The 11,437-nt window shown below is 43.5% G+C and overlaps 1 protein-coding gene across 3 annotated transcripts in view; it reads right to left on the bottom strand.

The window, feature by feature from the left end:
- The window catches only part of PEMT (phosphatidylethanolamine N-methyltransferase), a 168,148-nt gene that overhangs the window by 149,877 nt on the left and 6,834 nt on the right, over window positions 1-11,437 (bottom strand). The window lies entirely within an intron of this gene.

Genomic DNA, 11,437 nt, shown 5'->3' on the forward strand with positions numbered 1-11,437 from the left:
TTCCAGTAGAGAAAAGTAGAGTCAAAATCCTGACTAGGGAGGGGGGGGGGGGTCTGGATCACAAGACTGAAAGAACACAAATATAAATCCATGACAGTTAAAAGAACAAATATAGATTTCAGGCAACCAGAAATGCCGATATTGTTTTAAGTATAGGGGCTAGTTAAATTGGACAACTTGGAACAACTGACACTAAATAGAGCAATCAGGACTTATCATCACAATAGGTCTTTAAACACAATAAAACGTAGCAGGATAAAAGCCCTTCGAGAATAATGAGTTCAGTTTTCTCAAGGCTGTTGGAAGATTGTGTTATTGTACTGAATACATGAAACTCGATGTTCGCAACACACCGTCTTCTCACTGCATACGTGCATTGGGAACTTCCAGAACTCTCATCTGTGTGCTTACATAAGAAGGACGCAACTTGCAGCTAGTCAATTCAAAGCAAAGGAGAATTCCCATGCATTATGCATTGGTCTGGATAGTAAACCATCCATGATTCCAAATAGGAAAAGGCACGTAAAACCTTAAACCTAAATTACAGCTACCGCGCTAAATAGTCAGTTGATATATAAAACCTGAGAGTGGGGTTTACATGCCAAATAGATTGTAAAATGGCACAGTCACATCAGTGAACTCACTTTTCTTTAATGCAGTTAAGCAAAATATATTGGTCAAATTCCTGTCCCCCACCTGTGATTGGACAATAAAGGAACTGCAACAGAAGAATGGGTTCATAATTTTCCTCTCTTGTTCTTCCCTTTGAATGATCCTGCCTTGAAACTTGTTTCTCTTGAACCTTTTCCTCTTTCCAGGAACTTCATATTTAAGCCATACCCTTGCACTTCCTGTTTGCCTCATGATTGTGCTCTCTCTGGTCAATATCTTGTCTCTCCTGCTGCCATCCATTTCTTCGCTACCACTCATTACTAACCTTTGGCTTTTTCCTCGACTACGTTTCTGCTTGATCCCAACCTGCGACCGCTTGTTACCAACCTTTGACTTTTTTACTGACTACACATCTGCTTAACCCCTACCTGCTATATCTGCTATTGGACTGAGGCTTGCTCAGCTCCTGGTGAGGCGATCCTGAGGACTATGACCTGGTACTAACCCTTCTCCACCATCAGGAGTTCTGGTGGACACTGGGTAGTGCATAGACTCCACACCTCTGGTGAGCCTGCATCAGCTGCCAGGGTGAACTGCTCTTGTATTTAACCTGCTGGTCGGTGGGAGCCTCTCTACTGTTATAGGTACTGGTCTCCGACCCTGACACGGAGTCTTAAAATATCTTCAACATGAAGGGAAATCCTCTTAGACTTCTGTTACCAGAACCAGTGCCCCTAATGGAAAATTTAGAAGTTCCCATCACCTTCTGCTACAATGAATGTGGTCACTAGGACATGTAACGAGAGTGACTCACCAGTGGGAACAAAGACAGCAAAAAAACAACATTTAACATCCTGTCCCACACTGTTGCCCATAATAGCCAGCACTCTTTACATACTAAACCACCAAAAAACAATGTTAAGGTCCACAGCTACCTGGGACCCAAAGACCAACACCTTTACCTGATATCCATGTAAAAACCTCTGTTGGGGAATTTACTGTATAACCACTAGTTTGCGGTAAACATTTCTACCCAGTAGTCTCCAAATAAAAGCTGAGTCAATGTTCCTTTTTTTGAGCTCTCATGAAATAAGCATCACCTAGCTAATCCATTAGAAGGGGCTTTTATTGCTAATCAGTTTTTCATGTTTTCTTAGTATATTTAGCCTGCAAGTACTCAGCTTAGAGCTGGCAGACTCTCTTTTGAAATCCTGAGTGGCACTGTCTTGTGAGTTTCTGCAATTCTGCAAAATGTACTTCACTTTAGGTGCTTGAGTGGTTACAACTTGCTTTTTTCAGTGTTGGATTCTAGGGGTAGCTTCACGCAAGGACAAGGTCTTTATGAATTGCTTATCTTCTCAGCATTCTTCCAGATGCCGGGATTTCTTCCCAAAGTGGAGGTTTATTAGTATCCAACTAAACTGGCCTTTGTCTACCTTAGTCTGCAATTCCTACTCCACCACGGCTAGATCCAAGCCCTTGCTGAGAAGTAGAGGAATGGCTCTGAAAGGCTATGTAAATACAAAAACCGTTACAAAAAATGAAAAGCAAAAATTGCTGGCTATTGTGCCCAGAAGCATAGGAAGACCTAAGCCTTAAGTTCTGGATCTCTGTCTAAGCATCAGTAAAAAGCCTAGAGTGGGTGGAGCTGAGAACACTAGGCCTACACATTCCCAAAGTGCAAAACTGGTGTTTCCAGAACTCCAGCTGACTAGCAGCAAAGCCTTTTTTGTAGCAGTAATGCGGCCAAGTGCATGACCGGGTCTCTGTATGCAAATTAAAGCTTAATTATCCCTTTTGACTCAAGAGCTTTAATAACTTTGAACAGGGCTTGTTCAGGCAAAGCTCCACTCAATTTAGGGAGAGTTCTTAGTCATCAAGGCAATGCAATTTTCTTTCTTCCTAAGGTGGTGGTTTATTAGGTTTATTAGCATCCCGCTAAACTGGCCTTTGGCTGCCCTAGTCTGCATTTCCTACTCCACCATGGCTAGATCCAAGCCCTTGCTGAGAAATAGAGCAAAAGGTCTGAAAGACTGTGTAAATATCAAAACCATTACAGAAAAAAGGCAAAAAAGAATAGGAAGACCTAAACCCCAAGTTATGGATCTCTCTATCCAAGAATCAGTAAAGAGCCTTCAGTGAGTGGAGCTGGGAATCACCAAACCTAGACACTTCCAAAGTGAAAAACTGGTATTTCTAGAATTCCAGATAACTAGTAGCAAAGCCTTTTTAAAGCAGCTATGCAGCCAAGTGCATGACCTGGGTGTCTTTAAACAAATCAAAGCTTAATTTTCCCTTTGATTCAAGAGCTCCAATAACTCAGATCTTTCCCTAAATTGAGTGGAGCTTTACCTGAACAAACCCCATTGTTTGTCATCAAGGCAATGTCATTTTCTTTCAATTAAGATATAGGAAGTTACAGAATGCTTTCATTAAAAACTAGGATGGTATGTCATGTGCATTTTGGTAAAATATCAGAACACCTTGCAAAGAACATGCTAAACTGGCCTCACCTCTAGCACTCCGGGGGTTAACATGCTTTTAATTTCACGAAAAAAAACAGAAGTTCAATGTTAGGATGGGGAAGGACACGGTGTGCTGGCACAATCTGCTTAACCAGGGAGCTAATGACAAAACACAAAAAAGCAGTCGTAACTCAATCTGCTTCGCTGTACACACAACAAATCCACAATCAGAAGCAGCTTCACAATGCTCGACCGCAGATCGCAGGATAGAATTCCCTATTCTTTGGTAAGGGCACACACTGGAACATTTCCCTGGAATCCACGGACAAGTAAAGGAGCCGCCTGTAGCTATCGGGTGAAAGGCCGGTAATGGAGAAGACCATCTTGATCTGGATGGAATACATTCAGTGCTGAAGAGAGGGTGGGGGAACTGGCATAAATCACATACATCAAGGCACAGGAGAAGCGTGCAGCTTGTCCTTCCAGTCCAAGTGTAAGCTCAGAGGACACCGGAGGATGTTTCTCAGCTTTCCAGGGAACTGTACAACATGACCAAAAAACAAGACCGCTTATATAATCGCTTTGTGCTAGCTAAAACACTAGATTGTAAAAGCATTCTCCCTCAATGTCATATTTTCTGAACTTCCCACAAATAACTATTTACTATTACTGGGTAAATCCAAATAGATGAATATTTAGATAGAACACATGTAGGGAGCAATTAAAAATTGGGAGTGGATACTGCTGCATGATCTCTACAGTACTCCCTGATCACATGACTTATCAAAGTCAGGTTTCCTCCTTCGTCCAACACTAAAACTACCTAATTTTCTCCATTGAGATACTCCCTCAATGGGGTACTCCCACTAAAAGCCTGATTACACTGCTCACCTTAAATGCAGCAACGTGGTATAAAAAGAGATTAGGATAATTACACTAGGTGATTAAAAAACAAACAAAAAAAAAACAAAAATACATGACTTTTAAATGATTGTATAGGATTCAATGTGCTCTATGTGCCTCTGTCTGAGTAGCCAGTCAAAACCTCCATCTTAAAGAGATTCAGCCCTTTGCTGTGGCTAACGGACAAAATTCAAACCGTGACCACTAAGAACTCTGGAGACAGAGGTAAGTATTTGGGGGGGTTTAGAGGCCATCTTTGTAATGGGAGTCTGAAGGAGGACTACCAAAGTCTATTTTTGACCTTTAAGGTTGAAAATATTTTCATAGTAAATTTTTTCTTCTTTTTAGAACTATATATGCCTCCTTATTTATCTTTAAATAGTTTGTAATTGATTGACTCTTCAGTTCAGGTAGGTTTTACACAGAGCAGCCCAGATCCTATTCTTTATGGGTCCCCACCGGCACTCCTGGCTTCTCCTCTCGAGCAGTGCCCCCAGGGAATGTCATTTGCCCTTGGGGCACCACTGCATGCTAATCCCTTAGCCGATGCTCTATGTGACCATAAGACACAAAGAGCCGCAGCTCAGCCCCACTCCGCTCCCCTGCTGCCTCCTCATTGGCTCACTGGCTGTGATTGACAGCAGCGGGAGTCAATGGGCTCCCGCTGCTGTCTCAGCCAGTAAGGAGGAAGAGTCCCCAGACAGCAGAAGCTGTAGAGAATGTGAGAATGTCGCTGGATCGGAGGGGGCTCAAGTAAGGAGTGGGGGGGGGGGGTCCTTGCACATAGAAGGTTTTTACCTTCACGCATACAATACTGCATCTGGGCTAGTGAATGAGTAAAAAAGAAAGGGGGGAGTCCTTTGCTGGAGGTCTGGACTCAAGGGGATGGGGGGTTTGTACTGGTGTGGAAGAGGGCGTCTGTACTGGGGGTGATTGTGTTTATACTGAGGGGTCTCTATCAGGGGCGGACTGACAACTCATGGGGCCCCTATGTCCTTGCCCAAACTCAAAAAAGCCTATGCAAAAGGTACCAGGGGCATCTCATGGGGCCACCTACTGACCCCGGGCCCTCATGCAGTGCCCGAGTCTCCAAATGGTCAGTCCGCCCCTGGTCTCTACAGAGTTGTTTATGTCCCTTTAAGCCCCTCCCACTGTTTGGAGCAATGTAGTGCTATATAGCTTTAGATCATTTTGTGTGTGAGTGTGTGCTGGGCAGAGGAGGGTTGTTAAAAAAAAAGTCACCCCCACTGCCAGATATACTAGGTTATGCCACTGGCCTGGAGTTCAGCTTTAGAAAAGTGGGATGGTGGTAACTTTATATGGCAATTGTAGCAAGCTTTCTAAAATGACACTGGTAACCTAAAGTCTTGGATCACAAATGTTCTGTCCCGTCTCTTAAAAGTCCAACTCAAAGTTGATTATGTAAAAGTGACCCAATTTACTCTGGAAATGCCTGGCCAAGTGAGTTGGGTTAGACACACGATCTTCACGCAACATGGCACAATGCCGATTAATCCGGTTCTCAAACATTCAACTGTAAGCCACACTCCTGTCTTGTGGTGCCAAGAATGCAGAGTCTGCGGCACGGTCAGGATATGTAACTGGCTCATGTCAGGATCTAGACAACAAAGACATTATACATGCTGATAGGAGCAGAGGTATTTGATTCCAAAGGACCTCCCCATCAGATTCCAAGAAGAAACAGACATGTAACTAGAGAACCATTTCGGACATGGTTTTTATCGGTGCCATCTCCACAGGTGTCGTCCTGACTATGGCATCTAGTAAAACTAGCCATACATGGATCAAAATTTGGCAGGCCTGCTGTACCAGTCCAATTTCTATCCATTATTATTATACAGGATTTATATAGCACCAACAGTTTGCTCAGCGCTTTACAATATAAAGGGAGACAGTACAGCTACAATACAGTTCAATACAAGAGGGATAGGAGGGCCCTGATCCTGGGAGCCTACAATCTAAGAGGGAGGGGGTGGTGGTACAAAAAGGTAATAACTGTGGGGGATGGACTGGTTGGAGGAATAGAAGATTCCCTTATTAACTGAGGGCAGGAAAGGCTTCCCTGAAGAGAGAGGTTTTCAGAGATCGCCTAAAAGTGGGCAGAGTAGGCGATAGTCTGAAAGATATCCATGTATGGGCATCTTGGTTGTACATGAAGTTCATCTATCCTTCAGGTTTTTTCCAGTGATCAGTGGCTACAGCCAGCATTACTGATCATTGTGTTCTGATGGCGGGGAACACAATAGCAAAGCGGTAGCGATTCCCTCGTCCACCTTGAAAATTGGGAATGGGGGACAAAAAAAAAAAAAAATTACATTTTTTTTTGTTCAACCCGCTAACTGAAAGAAAAAGAATGTATAATGTATGGCCAGCCTACAGCTGGATACACACTATAAGAAAATTGGAAGAAAAATTCTGTGTGAGGAACGATTGGACAATTATCTGATCGTTAGTATAGTGCTTTTGACAGCCAATTCTGATGAAAAAAAAACAAAGGTGCAAGCTAGAACTTCTTTATCTTACGTGAACACAACATCTGATTTTCCCTCAGTGTGAACAGAAATCGTACGGAAATAATGAAATAGAAAAAATATGCATGATCAGAAGCAAAGAATGCCGCGGAAGAAGGTGGCAACATAGGTGGACATTCTGACACTGAGGTGAACTGATTTGGTGTCACTGCTATCCCCAGTGACACCAATACAGTGATTAGTGCTAAAAAATAAGAAATTACATTGTACTAATGGCACTGGCAGGGACGAGTTAAGTTGAGGGGCGATCAAAGGGAAAACTGTGTGCTGGGAGTATTTTACTTGGGGACCGTGTCAGTGTGCTTCACTAATCACACTGCTTTGGATGGCTGGGCTGAGCTGACAGGGAGAACTGTTAGTAAACAAAACAGTTCACCTCCCCGTCGGAGATCCTCGGAAATCACCGGGCACCGGCGAGTAATCACTGGCCGGGACCTGGTCACCACAACAAATGACAGTACGGTTTGCACGCGCCCCCTACCCAGAAATGCAAAATCACGTATATATACACGTGATTTTGCGCACATGTGCCGCTTGTAGCAGTATTTTTGCCATAGGGCGGTTGGGAAGCGGTTAACCACCTCTATCTAACGAGGCAAACGTTTACATTTTTTTGCACCTATGTTGAAATCAGTATTTTTTGCTAAAATTACTGTAAATCCTTTAAAAAGTATAAATTTTCTGAAAGCAGACCATAGACAATAAAATTATGGTAGTTGCAATTTTTTATGTTGCACAGTTTGAGCAGCTATTTATCACATTTTCAGGAAAAAAAAAAAAAAAAATGTAATTTTAGTGTGCACAAACACAAAAAATACCCTATTTTTGGTAGACTATAAAAGATGATGTTGCAAGGAATATAATGTCAAGATTTAAAACTGCATGTCTGTGAAATGGGGACAAACTACAGTTCCTCCAAGTTGTCCATAGGGGACTCATTTAAAAGACTTTACATGTGAAATGTTTGGATTTAATCATAAAAGATGGTTCTGGAATTATTGCTCTCACTCTGATGTTCACGGCAATACCTTACATGTGGTCGCCATTTACATATGCGTGCCGGGGGGGTATGGAGGAGCTTTAACATTTTTTTTTTCATATATGCGTTTATAAATTATCACGTTTGATCAGCTCTTTGCTGGCTACAACAGCCAGAAAATGAAAGCTCTGAAACTGGACGTGACAAAATCCTCTAGGATCATTCATGACAGAAGAGATCAGCGACGGATGTTCCTCCATCTCCTCTCTGGATAGCCATCCCGGGTTTCCCTGTGGAACAGAAGAGCCTGCAAACCAACAAAAAGTAAATAGTAAAGCTGCATCAGTCACCTATACCTGACAGCCAATCGCTGGCTGAAAACAAAAAAAATGGTACCACGATCATGGCTGTAGCCATGATCCAAACATGTCCACTTGCTGCCCAGGATGTTTATAGATGTTTGCTGAATGGAAAGGAGTTGATAAGCAACATTTTCATAGTTATGCAGCTAAAAAAAAAAAAAAAATACATACACACAAAGACAGAGGTAGGTCTCAGCTACTTGTTATTTTCTTTAAGCTATGCAGCAAGACTAAAATGGCACCCGCAGTTTCCTAATTAGAGCCATTATTATCTCATCCTGAAGAGGTTTATGTGAAGACAACCTCTCCACCACAAAGTGAAGTACATAATATCTGACTGAGAACCAAGAGCACTTTTACGAAGCCATTAATGAGTAAGTCGTGACCGCAGCATAAGTGCACTCTCAATGTATCAATAACAGAGATGTTTTCAAATCTGTTCACAAGGACCCAGCATAGAAAGGTGTAGACTTCTGGTGCCCAAACTACGGCCCTTTGGTATATGATGTGCTGCCCTTGGACCTCAGCAGTTTGTAGTGGGAATAGTAATTTGGGTAATAGGATTGATCTCTACTAGTCTCATGTAACAAGTTCCCAGTTTCTGATTGTCTTTTGCAGAAAATACCCAGCCAGCAATGTATCCTGTCCACACTTTCTGACCCTCATTTCCTCTATTAGGTCTGCAGTCTCTGACAGTCCCCTCAAGAATTACATATATTGAACATTATGTGTGGCCCTTTGGTAATGTCAGGGGCTGCATCTGGGGCCGCCTTTAGCTCATAAATGGATAACCACTTTTTTTTTAAGTCCGCGGAAGTGCAAAAAACGAAAAACCCGTAAGTGAACAAAAAAACGTGCTAGTGCAAAACCAACACAAAAAAAGTGCACTTGGGGGTGTGCTTTGTCCACCCCCCGTAGGGGTAGGACCTCTACCCTGATCACCCGGGGCACGAGGCTCCTGACAGGGACTAAGGTTCCCACATGGTCCACCTAGCCAAAAGGCCTGGCGCACCCCTTTCCTTGTGGCTAGCCTAGGCCAGCCACGCAGTACTTGGTGAGGGGGCTCTCCCGAAGAGAGACCCCCTAGGGACAGGGGAGGAAGGAACAAAAAAGGCCACACATCCTCCCCCTAGGCTTCAGGGTAGGCCCGAGGACCCACACCATACCATCCGTGAGAAAAAAAAAAAAAAAAAAACACACACACATACGTGAAAAGTGAAACAAACGTGGGAGAAAAAATAAATTAAATAAGTAAAAAATAAAAAAGTGGCCATGCAATTGTCCATTGGCTAGGCCCTGAGGCCTGTAGCATAAAAATTGTCCTGGACTTAGCCAAAAGGCGTAGCCCTAAAAGGCGCAGTGCAGATAAAGTGTTTTGGATCAGTGACCATGTGCATAGATTATCTGCAGGTGAAGATCACAGCTTAGGAACATCCTCAAGGGTTGGTCCACCTAGCTGATAATTTAGTTTTTGGTGGATCGTGGAGAGTTCAGCCACCTGATGGTATGTAAGGCTAGGTTCACATATGTATGGGTGATGCGGCTGCGGCTCTGCATGAAAATCTTTGCAGCCGCACCACCCGCACAGAGGAATGCGGACCCGGGGCAAGTGCCATTAGTTCTAATGGCATGCCGCCCGCACTGGAAAAACGCAACTGAACTGGGAACCGAGGTTCCCGTACGTGCTGCGTTTTCAGAAGAAGTGCAGGGACTTCCCTGCGTGTCACGGGGCACAGGAGTCCATTCAAATAAATGGGCTCTCGTGCCCGTACAAAATGCGGGCCGCATATATGTGAACCAGGGGTAACATCTCCTGGAGATTGGTGAGGTCTCTGAGTTCCCAGGTTAGCACTGGTAATGTACCTTACTACATGCCCACAGATAGGAATGTGGCTCACAACCAAACATCGGTGGCAGTAAAAGTCAAAATGCGTCTAAAGTATATATGACCAAAGAATTTAAAGTGAACCTTTTTACACATTTTATTAGGGATGGCTCACACCAGAATACGGTGCTAGAAATCCACATTTCAAGCATCACCATAGAGGTGCAATGCAATGCACTGAATAAAACTGCAGCAAGTCTGCATTCTAGCCCCCCCCCTTTTCCCATAGATCTGCTCCCCCACTTTTTAATCTATATGTTCATGAGTCCCCTCTCAGCCCCCACTTCCCATATAGATCTATTATCCCACCTTTCACTCTATATCTTCATGTGGTCCTCCTCTCAGCCTCCACTTCCCATATAGATTCAGCATCCCACCTTTGACTCTATAAGTCCATGTGTCCCCTCTAAGCCCCCAAGCCCCATATATATTCATCCCCTCACCTTCCACTCTCTACCGCCATGTGTCCCCTTTCAGTCCCCACTTCCCATATACACAGTATCTGTCGCGCTTCCTTTTACTCTACATTTTTCCCTCCTCTACACTGAGCCCGGCGTTGAGAACCGATCATGTGACCAGACTGGAGTGCCTTCAAGATAGACAAGTAAATGCATCTCTCTACGGGGTAGATAGAAAAGGCTTAGTATGGGGGTGGGAGCAGGTTTAGGAATAGCTAGGTTTAGACTGAATTTCCACTTTAATATTGTTCCCCTTGAACCCCTTTCACACAAAGGTTTAGGGGAATCGCCTGTTTTTTTGGGGAGGAGCCAGTCAGGAATTCTGTAGTACTGGTATTACATAACCAGCCTCTTGGGAAACCACATCATGGATCTCAGGAGGCTTTGGGGCCATTTACTATACACTAGGGGCCTACTGCAAAGACCCAGAAGAAACAGCTGGCTCCTTGATAACTTCAGATCGAAAGATGATGATGTTTGACCTGGCATGTGCTGGGGGTCCGCAGATCACAGCAGGACAACACTGGATTTGCAGGAACCGAATATCAAAATTTTACCCAGGAGGCTGAAATACCGTGACTTGATTTCAGAAAGTTAGTTTACCTTTTGCCAAAAAACTGCCTGTGCAGGTAAAGCGCACCAATAGATAAAAACATACCAGGCAGCTTTGATTCAAGATGGATAATGATCTTGCTATAGGTATAGACTAGGTATAGGTATAGACTACATTACTGCTCTCCCTATTATCACAGGAGTGAACTCTCAAGCACCCCGCACATATGTGGTCCACTATCTTCTCTCAATAAATAAAAAATGATTGGTTGGGGGAATCCACTTCCAATTAAAGGTGCCCTGACCATATTACTATAGATTTCACCACAAACAAAACCATAAGGTAAAAGAAAGAAGAATGTGGAAAAATGTGCCACCACCTTGGGCTACCAAATGTTTTATGAGAAAATAGGGTAAAATGTAAGAAAACATGCCCCATTAGTTTAAGAACCGGTTTAAAACACAGAAGGCTTCTCAAGACTCCCCTCCCTGCTCTCGTTCTTTCTTTTTATGTATATTAATCCACTATCTTCTCTGTCGCTGAGCTCAGAGTTGCTGCGACCATGGTTGCTGTTAGAAACCATAGGGGCCCCATACAGCCAACCTGATGACCTTCCCCCCCCCCAAAAAATAAAAACACAGTTTACTATTTTTCAGTTATGAATGAAC

Source organism: Staurois parvus, unplaced genomic scaffold (genome assembly GCF_062004578.1).
Source record: "Staurois parvus isolate SC_StPar_1 unplaced genomic scaffold, SC_StPar_1.0 ptg000931l, whole genome shotgun sequence".
Classification (NCBI taxonomy): domain Eukaryota; kingdom Metazoa; phylum Chordata; class Amphibia; order Anura; family Ranidae; genus Staurois; species Staurois parvus.